Source organism: Pogona vitticeps, chromosome 1, assembly GCF_051106095.1.
Source record: "Pogona vitticeps strain Pit_001003342236 chromosome 1, PviZW2.1, whole genome shotgun sequence".
Classification (NCBI taxonomy): domain Eukaryota; kingdom Metazoa; phylum Chordata; class Lepidosauria; order Squamata; family Agamidae; genus Pogona; species Pogona vitticeps.
Genome location: NC_135783.1, coordinates 89,991,350 through 90,005,046, shown reverse-complemented (window position 1 = coordinate 90,005,046; position 13,697 = coordinate 89,991,350). Strand labels below are relative to the sequence as shown.

Below are 13,697 nucleotides of genomic sequence, written 5' to 3'. Positions count from 1 at the left end.
TGTTAGACGCATCGGTGTAGATGATGAACTCCCGGTCGAAGTCTGGAGCACGCAGCACTGGATAGTTGATTAACGCCTCCTTCAACCTCTGGAACGCCGCCTCACAGTCGCTGGTCCACGGGATGCGGTCATCAGTCTTCTTCCTCGTCAGATCGGTCAGCGGAGCCGCAATCTCGCTAAACCTCGGGATGAACTTTCTGTAGTAGCCCACCAACCCAAGAAATGATTTGACTTTTCTCTTGGTGGTGGGTCTAGGCCAATCACGAACTGCTTCTATTTTGGCCTCCAGGGGTTTTATCACTCCTCCCCCTACCATGTGACCCAAGCACTTTACTTCTGGGCTACCCAGCTGCAGTTTGTTCCCTTTGCAAGGCCTAGGCCAAAGCACTTCCTCCCCTGGGTCAAAGCGCCTCTCCCCGGCTCTCTGGACACACCAGGCTTTCTTTCTGACCTTTTGAGCTTGCAGGGTCTCTGCTGCCAGCTCTAGGTTTCTCTTTAGGTCATTCATTAAGGTGTCTATGTATGTCACAACGTCTTGTGGGTCATCCTGGGTGATCTGCTCCCAATTTTGTTTGATCAAATCAAGGGGCCCTTTCACCCTTCTCCCAAATAAAAGTTCAAATGGACTGAACCCGGTACTGGCTTGGGGCACTGATCGATAAGCAAACAAAAGGGATTGCAGCTTCTGGTCCCAATTGTTTGGATTCTCTGCCAAGTAAGCCCTAATCATGCGCATTAGAGTCCCATTGAACTTCTCAGTTAACCCATTACTTTCAGGATGATAGGCAGAGGTTTCCTTGTGCTTAATTCCACAGATTTGCCATAAGCGTTTCATGAGCTTTGATGTGAACGATGCGCCCAAATCTGTGATTATTTCTGAGGCAAATCCCATCCTGGACATATACCCCACCAAGGCATCTGCCACTGTGTTAGTTTCAATGTTAGTCAAGGGAATGGCTTCAGGGTACCTCGTGGCATGGTCCACAATGGTGAGAATGAACCTGTTCCCCCTCTTTGTGGCCTTGGGCAAAGGTCCCACAATATCCACCCCTATGCATTTGAACGGAGTGTCAATCACAGGCAAAGGGCACAACTTTGCTTTGGTCCTGTCGCGGCTATTCCCCTGCCTTTGACACACATCACATTGTTTACAGAATTCTTTGATCTGCTTCCCTATGTCAGGCCAGTAAAAATTCTGTGTGATTCTCTGCTGTGTTTTGTTCACCCCTAAGTGTGCAGCAAACATGTCAGAGTGCCCCCTTTGTAAGATCATGGGGCGATACTTTTCAGGTACCACCAGCTGACTTCTGATCCCATCTCCCCCTTTTGAGATATTCCTCAGGGTCTCTCTATATAAAATTCCCTTTTTCTCCAGAAATCTCACTGGGGTTTCAGGTGTTAGCTGGGCGTCAGTCACCTGTTCAAAACACTTTTGGAGAGTGGCGTCTGCCTTTTGCTCTTGTCCAAATCTGCTGTCTGTGGTTAAGGTTTCCACCACAGCTTCTGAACTCCCCCCACCTGCTTCCGTCTCTGGCTCATCATTACCCCCCTGAACTGTCCCCGTGGTGGCTTGTGAACGTGTAATCACTAGCACCCGTTTCACATGTTCAGCCAGGTCATTTCCCACGAGCACGGCTGCTGGCAGAGTCGATGAAATCGCTAGCCGCCAAACTCCCCTCCAGCCTTGAAAGTTCACAGGTACCTCCGCGACTGGCAGTGAGATTACCTGCCCCTCAATCCCTGCCACCTTCATGCTCTCATTTGGGATTAGATATTCCCTAGGAATAATATCTGGATGGCACAGGGTCACCTGAGAACAAGTGTCCCGCAGCCCCCGATACTGACGGTCAAGTATTCCTACGTCCACCCCTGCTGTCTCAAACAACTGAGAATCTGTTCTCACCAGCAGGCAGCGCCTGACCTCTACAAGAGGACCATTTTCCTCAGCCTGATCAGCAGATGTAGCTGTTTCAGATTGAGTAGCCATGGCAACAGGCTCCCTCAGTGACAATGAGCCTTGCTCTTTCTGGACACAGAACACAGCTTTTGGCTTGGTCCCACTCGAATCCTGAGGCACCATTCCTTTTAGCTGCTTTAATTTCTCACACTCTGAGATTAGATGGCCCTTTCCCTGACAGAAATAACATTTTCTGGTGTATTTTGAGTCTTTCTCATCTTGTTTTGGTTTTCCCTCCAAAATCTGAGGTCTTGGTTTCATGTCTGAGGGCTTCCCTTCACCATGGGCCCCTCCCCCTTGCTGGCTTTTCCCTGGTCCCTGAGAGTACTTGCTGTAGGTTTCTTTGGGTTTTCCTACAGATTTCTCCTCACCTAAGGGCTTTCTTATCTGGTAAATAAAATCTGCGATCTCGGCTGCTTCTGCCACAGATTTTGGTTTCCTTTCCCTCACCTGGAATTTCAGTTCCCCATGCAGGACTGAATAGAACTGTTCCAGCGCTATCAAATCTTTAAGCTGCTGAAAGGTCTCTGTCCCCTCCTGAGATAGCCATTTCTCAAGCAGCCTCACCAATTGAGCCCCCACTTGGGTAAAAGTCTGCTCTGGTTTCTTTGTGAGGGACCTGAATCTTTGCCTCAGCTGTTCCGCATTTATCCCATGTCTTGCAAACACCAGTTTTTTAAACTCTGCAAAATCTCTCATCAGTTCCTGTGGCATCTCTGAATAAACCTCAGCCAGGCTACCACTGATTAAAGATCGCATGATGGTCATCTTCTCAGTTTCCCTCACTGAGAAGTCCACAAACGCTCTTTCCACTAAGGAAAAGAACACCTCAGGACAATCTCCCTTGTGGTACACAGGGAATTTCTTCAGGTCAGCTTTAGACAGTTGGCCTCCCTCAGAATCCCTATTGTTATTATTGTTCTGGTTCATCAGTTCCAATTTTCTTAATTCAAACGCCATTTTCTCTCTCTCCATTCTTTCTTCTCTCTCCATTCTCTCTCTCTCTCTCTCTAATTCAAATTGTCTTTGCCTCTCCCTTTCCTCCCTTCTTTCTCTCTCTAATCTTTCCTCCATTTCCCTCACCCTCAGTTCATGCTGTTGGGCTAGGAGCAATTTTCTGAGTTCTGGGTTCTGCTCTCCTGTGCTGTCACCTTGCACTGAGCCAAATTCATCCTCAGAACCTTGGTCAACCTGGGGGTCTTTTACTTCACCCATTTCTGCCACTTGGCTTCGAGTCAAGGGCATAATCCCCCCCCCTCAGAACAGGCTGCTTCAAAAAGTCAAGCCTCAAAATAAAACGACCACTTTTTTTTTCTTTTGCCTCAGAACCAGCTTTCCCTATAGATTGCTGCTGTCCTTCAGCACTACTTGCAACTGTAGCGAGTTAGAGTCTACCCCCCTCTGCTGGGCCTCTCAGCAGGCAGGCTAGATCACTGCTACTACACAGTTTTGCCTCAGCTTTTTCCCGCCAAAACAAGTTGCCTCAGAGCTCCCTAATCTAGTCCCCAATCTGAGGTTACACGTTCTTCTACTAGTGCACCCCCCCCGTGAGGTACACCTAGAAGATTACCTACGTGCTCTCAGATTGTCCCTGACTAGACCCCCCTTGCTCTGGGCACCCTTGCCAAGGCTTTGCTGTACCACTGGACAACTGGACCAGTCGTATCCCACACGCTGGACACCAATCAATGTGACAAACCCAGACCTACTGGGATCTGCCACACGTTAACTAAGCTGCCACCAACCATTCCCTATAAGAAGTCACACAGACCAGGGATGGATTTTCAATAAATAAAAGAATAAGGTTTATTTAAAACAACACACAGGGAAAATAAAAGGATTATGTGATTAAGATATAGTAATGTGGCTTAGTTTCACTCATACATGCATACAGTTTGGTTCACCCAGAACCCTTAACTTGAAGCACAGACCCTGAACCTATCAGTTCTGGCTAACCAACAGACACCTGAACCTATCAGGTTGGTACTCTGACACACAGTAGTACCCTGTCTGACACACAGACTCCCACACCAGCTTCTTCTTCCCAGCTGCTGCTTCTTCACATCCCAGCGTCTAAACTTCTCCACACACGCATCACATATATATACAGTACAGCCCCTCCTCCTGATGTCCCGCCTTCCACTCCCCATAGGATGGAACTTTCCCTCCAAACCCATGACAGACAGGTAACATCAGTGCTGTATGTAACAATGTTTATGTTCATTTACTAACCAATGAATAACTCTTATTCACTTGCCAGGGGGGCTTCCCCTACAGCAATGAGTGAGGAAAGAAGGTGACTTTGCTTTGTCTCAGAAAGTGGTACACCTTATGCTACCTCTGCCCTTCTTGAAACCATAGTTGCTTAAAGGGTAAATATGTTACCCTCAGGGAAGGCTAATTTATTAAATGAAGTGTTAGGATGAAGATGGGCTTAATGTAAACTCTTGATGCAGCTGGTCTGTAGCGCAGATTTCTTCACATCCTTCTCTGAGGGTGTGGCTAGACAGCCAAATTGGATCAGGCTGGATTGAACTAAATGGGGTTGTTTAAGGCCGTGTAGATGTGTAATTTGTGGTGATTCTTGCATCCAAATACATGAAATGTATGGTTTCGGGGCAGGAAACCACACTGCTCCTCAGGCAGCCCTATTTAGCCCATCCTTCCCTTTAAAAAGAAAAGAAAAGTAGAAGAAAACATTAGGAGTGAGAATAACAAAGATCCTCTTCTGACATCTCCAGCCTTGGACTGGTGAGGAATGCAGCAGGTCTCTGTTGTCCTGCACTCACATGTGCAGTGTGAGTCTAGTGAGAGATTGTGCTGTCATTTGCTACTACTGAGGAAAGGGGTGCCCAGCAAGTTGGGAAGCTGTGTGCAGTGGGCCAGTGCAGTGGGGATCCTCTTCACTCATTCCCTTACCATTGAAGAATTATGAAGTGAGAGCATGTGGTGATGCCAGGTAAAATGCATTTTCTTAGAAAACATCTCTTCGTTTCTTCTTGTGTCTCCCTCCACATAGCAGAAGGAGGAAGTCTTCAGTTTTTAAAAAATTGTTCTAAAGTTCTACAGCACTGAATTGACTTGCTGGGTTATCAGTTCACAACTGGGTTCACAAGGCTTTTAAAAAACTTCTGGTCCTCTTGTTTCCCCTTTCACAGGGGAGTCAGAATAAGTTTTCAGTGTCCCAAGATCCTGAAGCAGCTTAAGTAGCTTTGGTTCAATCCAATAATCACACATGGTAGAACCAAACAAAAAATAAGCAATCCTCCCCCCCCCCCAAAAAAAGCCCCTGACAAGGAGCCAGAAAGATACACATAAGAACAGATCAGGGATAGGCTGGTGTGCAGTGGCCTGTATATCATGTGGTCACTGGGAAAAGGATTGAACCAGCTCCTTCCCAGCCTGGAGCAATGTATGAGACAAATCCCCCTCTAATCACACATTCAATCTCTGTGGACCGTTAAAAGTAAAAGTATAGAGATGCTTGGCTGATTTGCATCCTTTCTGGAGACCACATGAAAGGTGCCAGTAGACCACTCAAATCACAGTTTGATGATCTCAATTATTATTACTTTTTTTTAAAAAGTGCCTATGCACATTTAGTTTTTTTTTTTTGTAGATTTACCCTCAGAGATATCAAAGTGACTTACAGTTATTAATTAGGAGTAAAGGAAGCTGCCTAATACAGAGTTCAGCCATTGATCCATCCACGTTAATATTATCTACGCTAACTGACAGCAAATGTGCAGTGTTTCAGACAGAGGTCTTTCTGTAGCTGCACCTGAAAAGGGCAGGATTGAACACAGAATCTGTTTGTTCCTGTATGTGTTGTGAATTTCTTTACAACAACCTCATCCAATTAAAGAGAATATTTTCATTAGAATATTCTTTGCAAAAATGCACCCCTGTATCTTATTTACCCTTTGAACAATGTGGCAGCAGCAGCATCCTGAACAATCCAATTCATCAAATGTCAGGCTTCTCTACCATAGCATTTTAAACACCAAATGCCCAGCTCTAATGATGTGTTCCCATTAGCAGAAAGCAATTCTGTTTCTTTTAGAGCTTCTAATTACTACCTTTCTCTTCCTCCACATGCATACATTAGATTTATAATTCATTTGTGGGGTTGGTCATAATCAGAGGGCAAGGTTTCACTTTGAAAGTAGGTGTTGTTATCTACTCTTCCTGAGTGCCTGTGTAATGATTAGCTTAAAGGCTGGCATCAAAGATGGACCAAACTCACTATCTCACCTAGGACAGCATTGCAATATACTTAGCAGCTTAGATGGGAATATTTTTCACCCACCTTGGCTGTAATAGCGCTATACAGTAGATATCTTGGGAAAGGAATTAATAAGTCAGTTGTAAGCACATTTAAGGGAGCAAGGCTGGAGGACTAATTCTTAGGGTTTTGAGCAAAGCAGGAGGTCTGATAAGGAGATAAAACATCAGGTTCCTGGTGCAGAAAAGGCCAGGAAATCTGTAGTGAAATTGCATTGTAGGCATAGAGGCAGGTGTTAAAAAAAACTAAAATAGACAGTCAGACTGATGAAACGGCAGATAAATAAGGGAACAACTTTGGGTATGGGGAAAACAATTCAATCCAAGGTAGGGCCATTAATCCTCTTAGGAGTCCCTCAGCAGCTTCTTCCTACTTTCAGGTTGTTGTGTATCTGACAAGCAACCGTATGGCTACTTTGTTGAAATTAATTTCAGTCCAAATGTAATAGAAGCGAATAGTCTACATTGGATTGGTCATGTCATGAGAATGGCTGACAGTCAGATTCCAAAAGATCTCCTGTATGGAGAATTAGTGCAGAGAAAGAACCCCAGAGGGAGCCCACAGCTGTGATACAAGGATATCTCCAAGCGTGATCTGAAGGCCTTAGAAATGGACCTCAACAGATGGGAAATCTTGACATCTGAGCATTCAGCCTGGAGGCAGGTGGTGCATCATGGCCTCTCCCATTTTGAAGAGACACTTGTCCAGCAGGCCAAGGCAAAGAGGCAGTCCCAGAACCAGCAAAATCAGGGTGCTGGACAGGGGACAGACTGTATTTGTCTTCAGTGTGGAAGGCATTGTCACTCTCGAATTGGCCTTCTCAGTCACACTAAATGCTGTTCCAAGACCTCTATTCAGAGCACCTTACCATAGTCTCTTGAAACTGAAGATGCCTACACTCTGCCGGGACGCACCTTTGATACTAATTTTCTTTTTCAGGAACATCCATGCCCATAGAGGTCCATGTATCTCTTAAGAGCTAGTGAGTGGTTACAGAGACATCATTCCAATTGCAAAGTGGACTGGCAACACCACTATAGCACAAGCACTCCCACTTTTGGGGGTGTGTGACCATTTCTGCATAGATAGGCAAAGATGCAGGACAATGTAGAAGGGGCCAGGACAAGGTGTAAGAATGAAGGTGTGCAGCATGTTCCAGCTGTGCCAGCTATTATTAAAATGTTTTATTTAGGTTTCTATATTATTTATATGCCTCCTTTTCCCCTCATAGGGGATCGAAGGTGCCTCGAAACAGCTAAAACTATGTAACAGCCAACAGTTTTAAAATAAAATAAATGAAAAAAGCAAACATATATCAATTTTACAAACAAGATTAAAAGCAGTTTTAAAACATTTTAAAAATCTCTAGGTTGAATAAATAAAGTATTTCTGTGACACTTATTGCTTAGAAGCCTGCCTGAAAAGGAATATCTTTGCCGGATAATGGAAGGACAGGAAAGAGGGGGCCAATGCACTTGGGGGACAGTGCATTCCAAAGCCTGGGCACAGACACTGAGAAGGCCCTTTCTCATGTCTTCACCAAGCAAGCTTAGGAAGGTGGTGCAACTGAGAGAAGAACTTCCCCAGCAGATCTTAAAAGACAAGAAAACCCATATGGGGTGATACAATCCTTCAAATAGCCTGGATGTTCTGCCATGATATTTTGTCCACTAATTGACTGAAACTTTACTGACCCTTTGAAACAGTGTTCAGAATCAGTTGAGCAAAATATTTATTTATTTGTTTTGAACAGAATAATTTGTTTTGATGACAGAAAACAGAATGTCACAGGCCTATCTCAGAGACAGAACATTTTTTTTCTATGCTGTTACTTACTTGCTATGACATGGGAATATAATGTAAAACCAAAGATGTGGATGCTTTCAATGTCTTATACTAAAGGTAATATGCGTAGATATAGACCTTCAATGTTGTTGTTTTACACAAATACCAAGAGATACAGATAAAGTAAATTCATTATTTGATTCAATTAAAGCTCATACAACTAAGGAGGAAAATTTGGTCACAGCCCTACTGAAATGAGAGTGCTGGCAAAAAGCCATGTGCCCATTAGCTCCTACCGAAAAGCTGTAATTGTATTTCTTTTATTGCACAACATAATAACATGGACCCATAGAGCTCACAAATATTCAGTTTTATGTTATTATTTCTATCCCGGCTTTTGTCCAGACGAATGAAGATGCTTTATAGTAAGTCAGACCATTGGGGCATTTAGCACTAGGCTCAGTATTGACGAGGGATGTCTCTATAAGACTTTAGATGGGAGTGTTTCCCAGCCCTACCTAGAGATGTCAGGGATTCAACTAGGAGAGCTCTGGATGGGATGTATGTGCTTTACTATGGAGTCCATTTCATACAGAAGGTCATACCCCCCCAAAAAAAGGTCCAGACCCCAATTTGAAAATGTGGAAAAGAACTCCACTCAACTCATATATTTGGAAGCTGTCTGACTGCAGTGTGACCTGAACCCAGATCTACACTTGGAGGTCCAAATCTTCATGCATCAGTCATCCAGTGTTGTTGGAAATCAAGAGATAATCACATTTTCTTTTTTTACCTGGCAGAACCTTGCTTCTTGGTTCTTGCTGAAAAATTAGCCTGTTGCAATTAAGTGTTACAAATGGAGTGACTATTAACATTTAAAGCTGGCATTAATCATTGGATTAATGTTTCCGAAAAGACAAAACAAACGACAAGTTTATAATTTAAGAAGCTTGAAAGCCTTTAAAATTGTCACTGAATTCAATTCCTGCTGTAACAAAGCTAATACAATAAAAGAGTTACCTCTCTGGAACCTTCCTTAGGGATAGCTACAGTCAGAGGAAGGGCCGTGCAAGTCATTCCAGCATAATTGTCTACTTGAGGTCAGAGGCCATTTTTGCTCCAAAAGCAAATTCTGAAAGTATTTGCCAAACTACATTTTCCATGAGGAACTGCAAAGTAGTAATTTTCTGAAACATAGTCATTGTGTGAGTATCCCATAGATGTGGTGAACATGGCAGGAAATTGATTGCTATGACCTGTATGGGCATGGAGAAGAATACGGTGGGGGTAGGGTTGAGGCACTTTTACACCAGATATTCTGCTTTTAGGAATAACTTCTGTAGCATCCTGTGGATCTAAATTTTATAATTTCCAATAATGTGTTCTTTTCAAGTTTCTGGTAAGAGCCAGATGAAATTTGAAGGAACAGTTTGATGTGAGTTACTCCAGCCATAAGTTAGAGAGTTGGTACATTCATGGATAATTTAGACATATTCCTTTATATTTTGAATTATTTAAAAGGCAATGCCTGATAACTCTTTGTTTTGTCCAGGGTTTGCTGCAGGGATCACCTTGGTTGGGATATACAAGGAGTGGCACAGCAAAGGTCGCTTATAAGCCCACACTGGGAACAACCTGCTGATCCCCATCTCCTGCTCCTCTCCTGGTCACGGATGGCTGTGCGCCATGAGCTCCTCATCTTGACTTCTGCCCAAGTCTGTCTGGGGATGCTGTTAGTTCCATCCTTGGCTTGGTGTCATTGCCCTCTTCTTTCCCTCCCACCTCAGTAAGACGGGTTGCAGTGCCTTTTCTCTTTAGGCACCCTGAGATGGACTAGCATCCCAGTCCAAGGGTCCTCCTTATAGATATATTCCCAGTTACCCAGGGGTCTGGATTCTTCTGAGACCTCAATATCTAAATGGTAGGATACTTCCCCATGGATTTCCAGAGCATCACTCCAAGTTTCCTCCTCTTCCAATTGCCTTCTCCTCCCTTTACATCCGTGAGTGAGACATCAATTTGAACAGTTTTATCTACCTTACTATCATTTTTCCTCCTTGTCCCTCCATAAGCTGTTTTTAGAGTCTCCATTCCCCATAGGTCTTTTTTTCTCTTCTCTTCTCTTCTTTTTTCCTCTTCTTTTCCTTTTTCTGTGTTTGCTTCCTTCCCTGGGCTTTCCTTATTTACCAGGCATTTTGGTTCCCCCAGAGAGTCATATTATCTGGTCTCTCAAAGCTCTGCTAGGGAGTTTGTAGTGTGAAACTCAGTGTATCCCAGGGGAAGATGAGACAGCCCGCTGACAAAGGCCTCTGTGTCACTGCTGCCATCTTTACACCAGCATTTTCCAGGCAAGAACCCATACCCGAGGCCCCAAAGACTCACAAAGGCTTTTTAAACATTTGTATCCATGAAAGAGAGAATTAGCAAGAATCACTAAACACTGAAATTATTCTGGTATTTATATGCCCGCTATCTACTGCTGGTAGAAGCTAGAGCTGTCAGTCATGAAATTAGCATTCATCTGGTCCTCCCTTGTCCTCCCCTTAAGATTTTCATTTGTATACAGGGGAGAAATGTATCAAGTGTTGGCAGAAACCTTGGCTGAGTCTCTCCATCCCTCCACATCTGAATCTTTGGAGCTGTGCAGCTTTGGAAATGTGCAGGTCTGTATCTGGCCTGCTTCAAATGAGTTTTGATTTGGTTTGGAGTCCTTTTGAAATCTCTCCAGACCATTCAGATCCAGCTTGGAATTTAACCAAATCTGAAGCAACTTTCATACTGGTAATGTTCGTACATATTCAGCCCTATGTTTTTAATTAAAATTTCTCTCCAGTGACAGTGTTCTAGTTCCAAAACATATCAGTCAACGTTGGAGAGGTAATTTAACGTTATATTGCATTTTGGGTGTTTTGCTGATGTGTTTTTGAGCTGTTCTGGAATATCAGCAGCTGTGTTACACTCAATCTGGAAGCCAGTCTTGCTACAAAAGGTAGCCAATCCAGATTTCAATTGCCTGCATTTTTATTTAATGAATTATGAATTATGAACTTTTTTTTACCTAAGAGAATTAGGAAAGATCAGTTCTCTATACATTTTTGGTATGAAAGGTTATCATTGTCATTTAAGAGTCAGTTATGCAACTCTCTGCTCTCACAGTACATTGGAACAAAGATCACTCATAATATGTAATGAGTGTTATTAAATAGCCACACATACAGTTAGTTAATTTTAAACTGGTTTGACATTATTTATTTGTCCTCTTGCTAATTTTTTTTTAAAAAATGAATTAACATATGCAAATGAGGATGGCCTTTTTACTCACTCTAATGCAAGTGGCACATTCAGTTGTGGATAATAACATGGTTATCATCAGATATTAAGGATGACATGAGTACAAACACTCTCAAAATTAAGAAGCCTTCAATAAGTTCCCATCTAAATGGTCTTGCTTTGTAAATCGAAACAATAAAAGAATAACTTATAAAATGTAAAGCCAAATTCTAACTGTGTTCTGTATTGCGATTTAGGTGGTACAGGTGGTTCAATCCATGAAGTGAAGTGGTAGATCATCTGCCACTTTCACCACCCTGTTAAGTCATGGCAGCCATGATGGGAGGTGATGCGGTGGATGCACCTTGCCTTTTCACGGTACTGCATTTGTTCCCTTGAACAACTCACTTAGATTCAATCACAGCTTAGCTACACCTGCTATCTCAGAATATGGAAACGTTACTTATGGGACTGCAGTCTTCAGAATTTCTCTACCAGTGTGGCCACTGGGAGTTGTAGATATAAAAAAAAAACTATTATACCTAAGCTCTGAGTATTCCATAGGTGTCTCTGATTTGAATATCGAAACCCAACTACTGATAGGACTATATTTCTCTGAGAGAGGGCCCTTAAACCCTATCCATACACAGATTTGGAATTTGGATTTGCTTTTCTTTATTTTATAAAAGACTCTCTCTCTCTCTCTCTCTCTCTCTCTCTCTCTCTCTCTCTCTCTCTCTCTCTCTATCTATCTATCTATCTATCTATCTATCTGTCTGTCTGTCTATCTATCTATCTATCTATCTATCTATCTATCTATCTATCTATCTATCTATCTATCTATCTATCTATCTATCTATCTATCTATCTATCTATCTATCTATCTATCTATCTATCTATCTATCTATTTTCCATGCATTAGGAAATACTCAATTTTACATTTTTAGCACATGTACTGAAAATAAGCAAGTAAAATGAAATAAAGCTATTCTATAATTGCATCTTTATGTGTATGATTCTAATAAAGACAGAAACACTACTGAAATCTCCCCTTTCTAGTATCCTCTCACATTTTGGAATTATTTCTGAAGCACAACTAATAATTTAAAAATCTTTGATTGTTCCTTAGAAAGAAAACTGACTTTTTAAATATGGGGATGGTAAAAGATTTTTTAATGGAATGCATATTTCACTTTGGAGCCCTATGATGCCTCAGGCGACATCCCAGGGGCCATAAGAGCAACGTCTGTCCTTGAAGGCAGAAATCTAATATTGGATCCTCAATCTCAGTTTCCCTGGAAACACCTGCCCCCCCCCCCCCGCTTCTTTAGTGCTGGAATTTCATCTTCAGACAGGAAAGACAGGAGACAAACTGGATGAGGTTCAGGAACCCTCTTGGCTCCCAGTCACACCTCCAAACTGGTGAGTAACCTACATATAATAAATCTTTGCTTCCACTGAATTAGGCCAATGGAAAGAATCTATTGAAAGGAAAAAAACACCAGATAATTGTGAGAGAAAGTAAATATATGTAAAAAAACAACCCAGATAATTGTGAGAGAAAGTATATATATATACAGTACTTACAGTGGGGTCTTGACTTGAGAACTTAATCCGTATTGGAAGGCAGTTCTCAAGTCAAAAAGTTCTCAGGTCAAATCTGCATTTCCCATAGGAATGCATTGAAAACCATTTGATCCGTATCTGCTCTTTTCCGTCCATAGAAACTAATGGGAAGCTGCTATTCTGCCTTCGACCACTAGAGGGGGATATTTTGTTTCTTTTTTTCTTAGGTCAAGAAAGGTTCAGGGAAGGCAGGGAAAATACAGTCCAGGCAGTACAGCACCAGGCAGTCTGAAGACTGTCTCCCAATCCACTCTCTAAACGCTGGGAGGAGTAAGGAAGCAGACAGGCACCCTTTTCACTGGCCAACAGTTAACCGAAAGTTCAAATTTTGCACTTTCCCTGCCTCCCACGTGTTTTTTTCAGTTCTTAACTCAAATCTAAGTATGTAAGTCAAGTCAATATTTTCCTATGAGAGTGGTTCTTAAGTCAAAATGTTCTTAACTCAAGCCATTCTTAAGTCAAGACCCCACTGTATATCCTATCAGATATATATACAGTCCAAATATATATATATAAATCATTCCTCCCACCCTGTTGGTGTGAATCAACAGAACTCTTGCTAGACTCTTCATGATGACAGTTAGTATTGATTCGTGTGTGTAAGGTAGCAGAAAGGATCCTGCATTCATCACCACTCATATACCTCTGAACTCCTTTGTCAAAAAAAGAAAGACTATCAGAAAGGGAACCACACTTTCACATTTTGTGATGATCCTTAAGAATTTGTTCAGAGAAAATCAGGAAGAACTATAGACAGGATGGAAAATATGGGAG

General features: G+C 42.5%; 1 long non-coding RNA gene across 1 annotated transcript in view; it reads right to left on the bottom strand.

Annotated features, from left to right (window-relative positions):
- LOC144585986 (uncharacterized) overlaps nucleotides 1-13,697 on the bottom strand; it is a 589,741-nt gene that overhangs the window by 221,457 nt on the left and 354,587 nt on the right. The window lies entirely within an intron of this gene.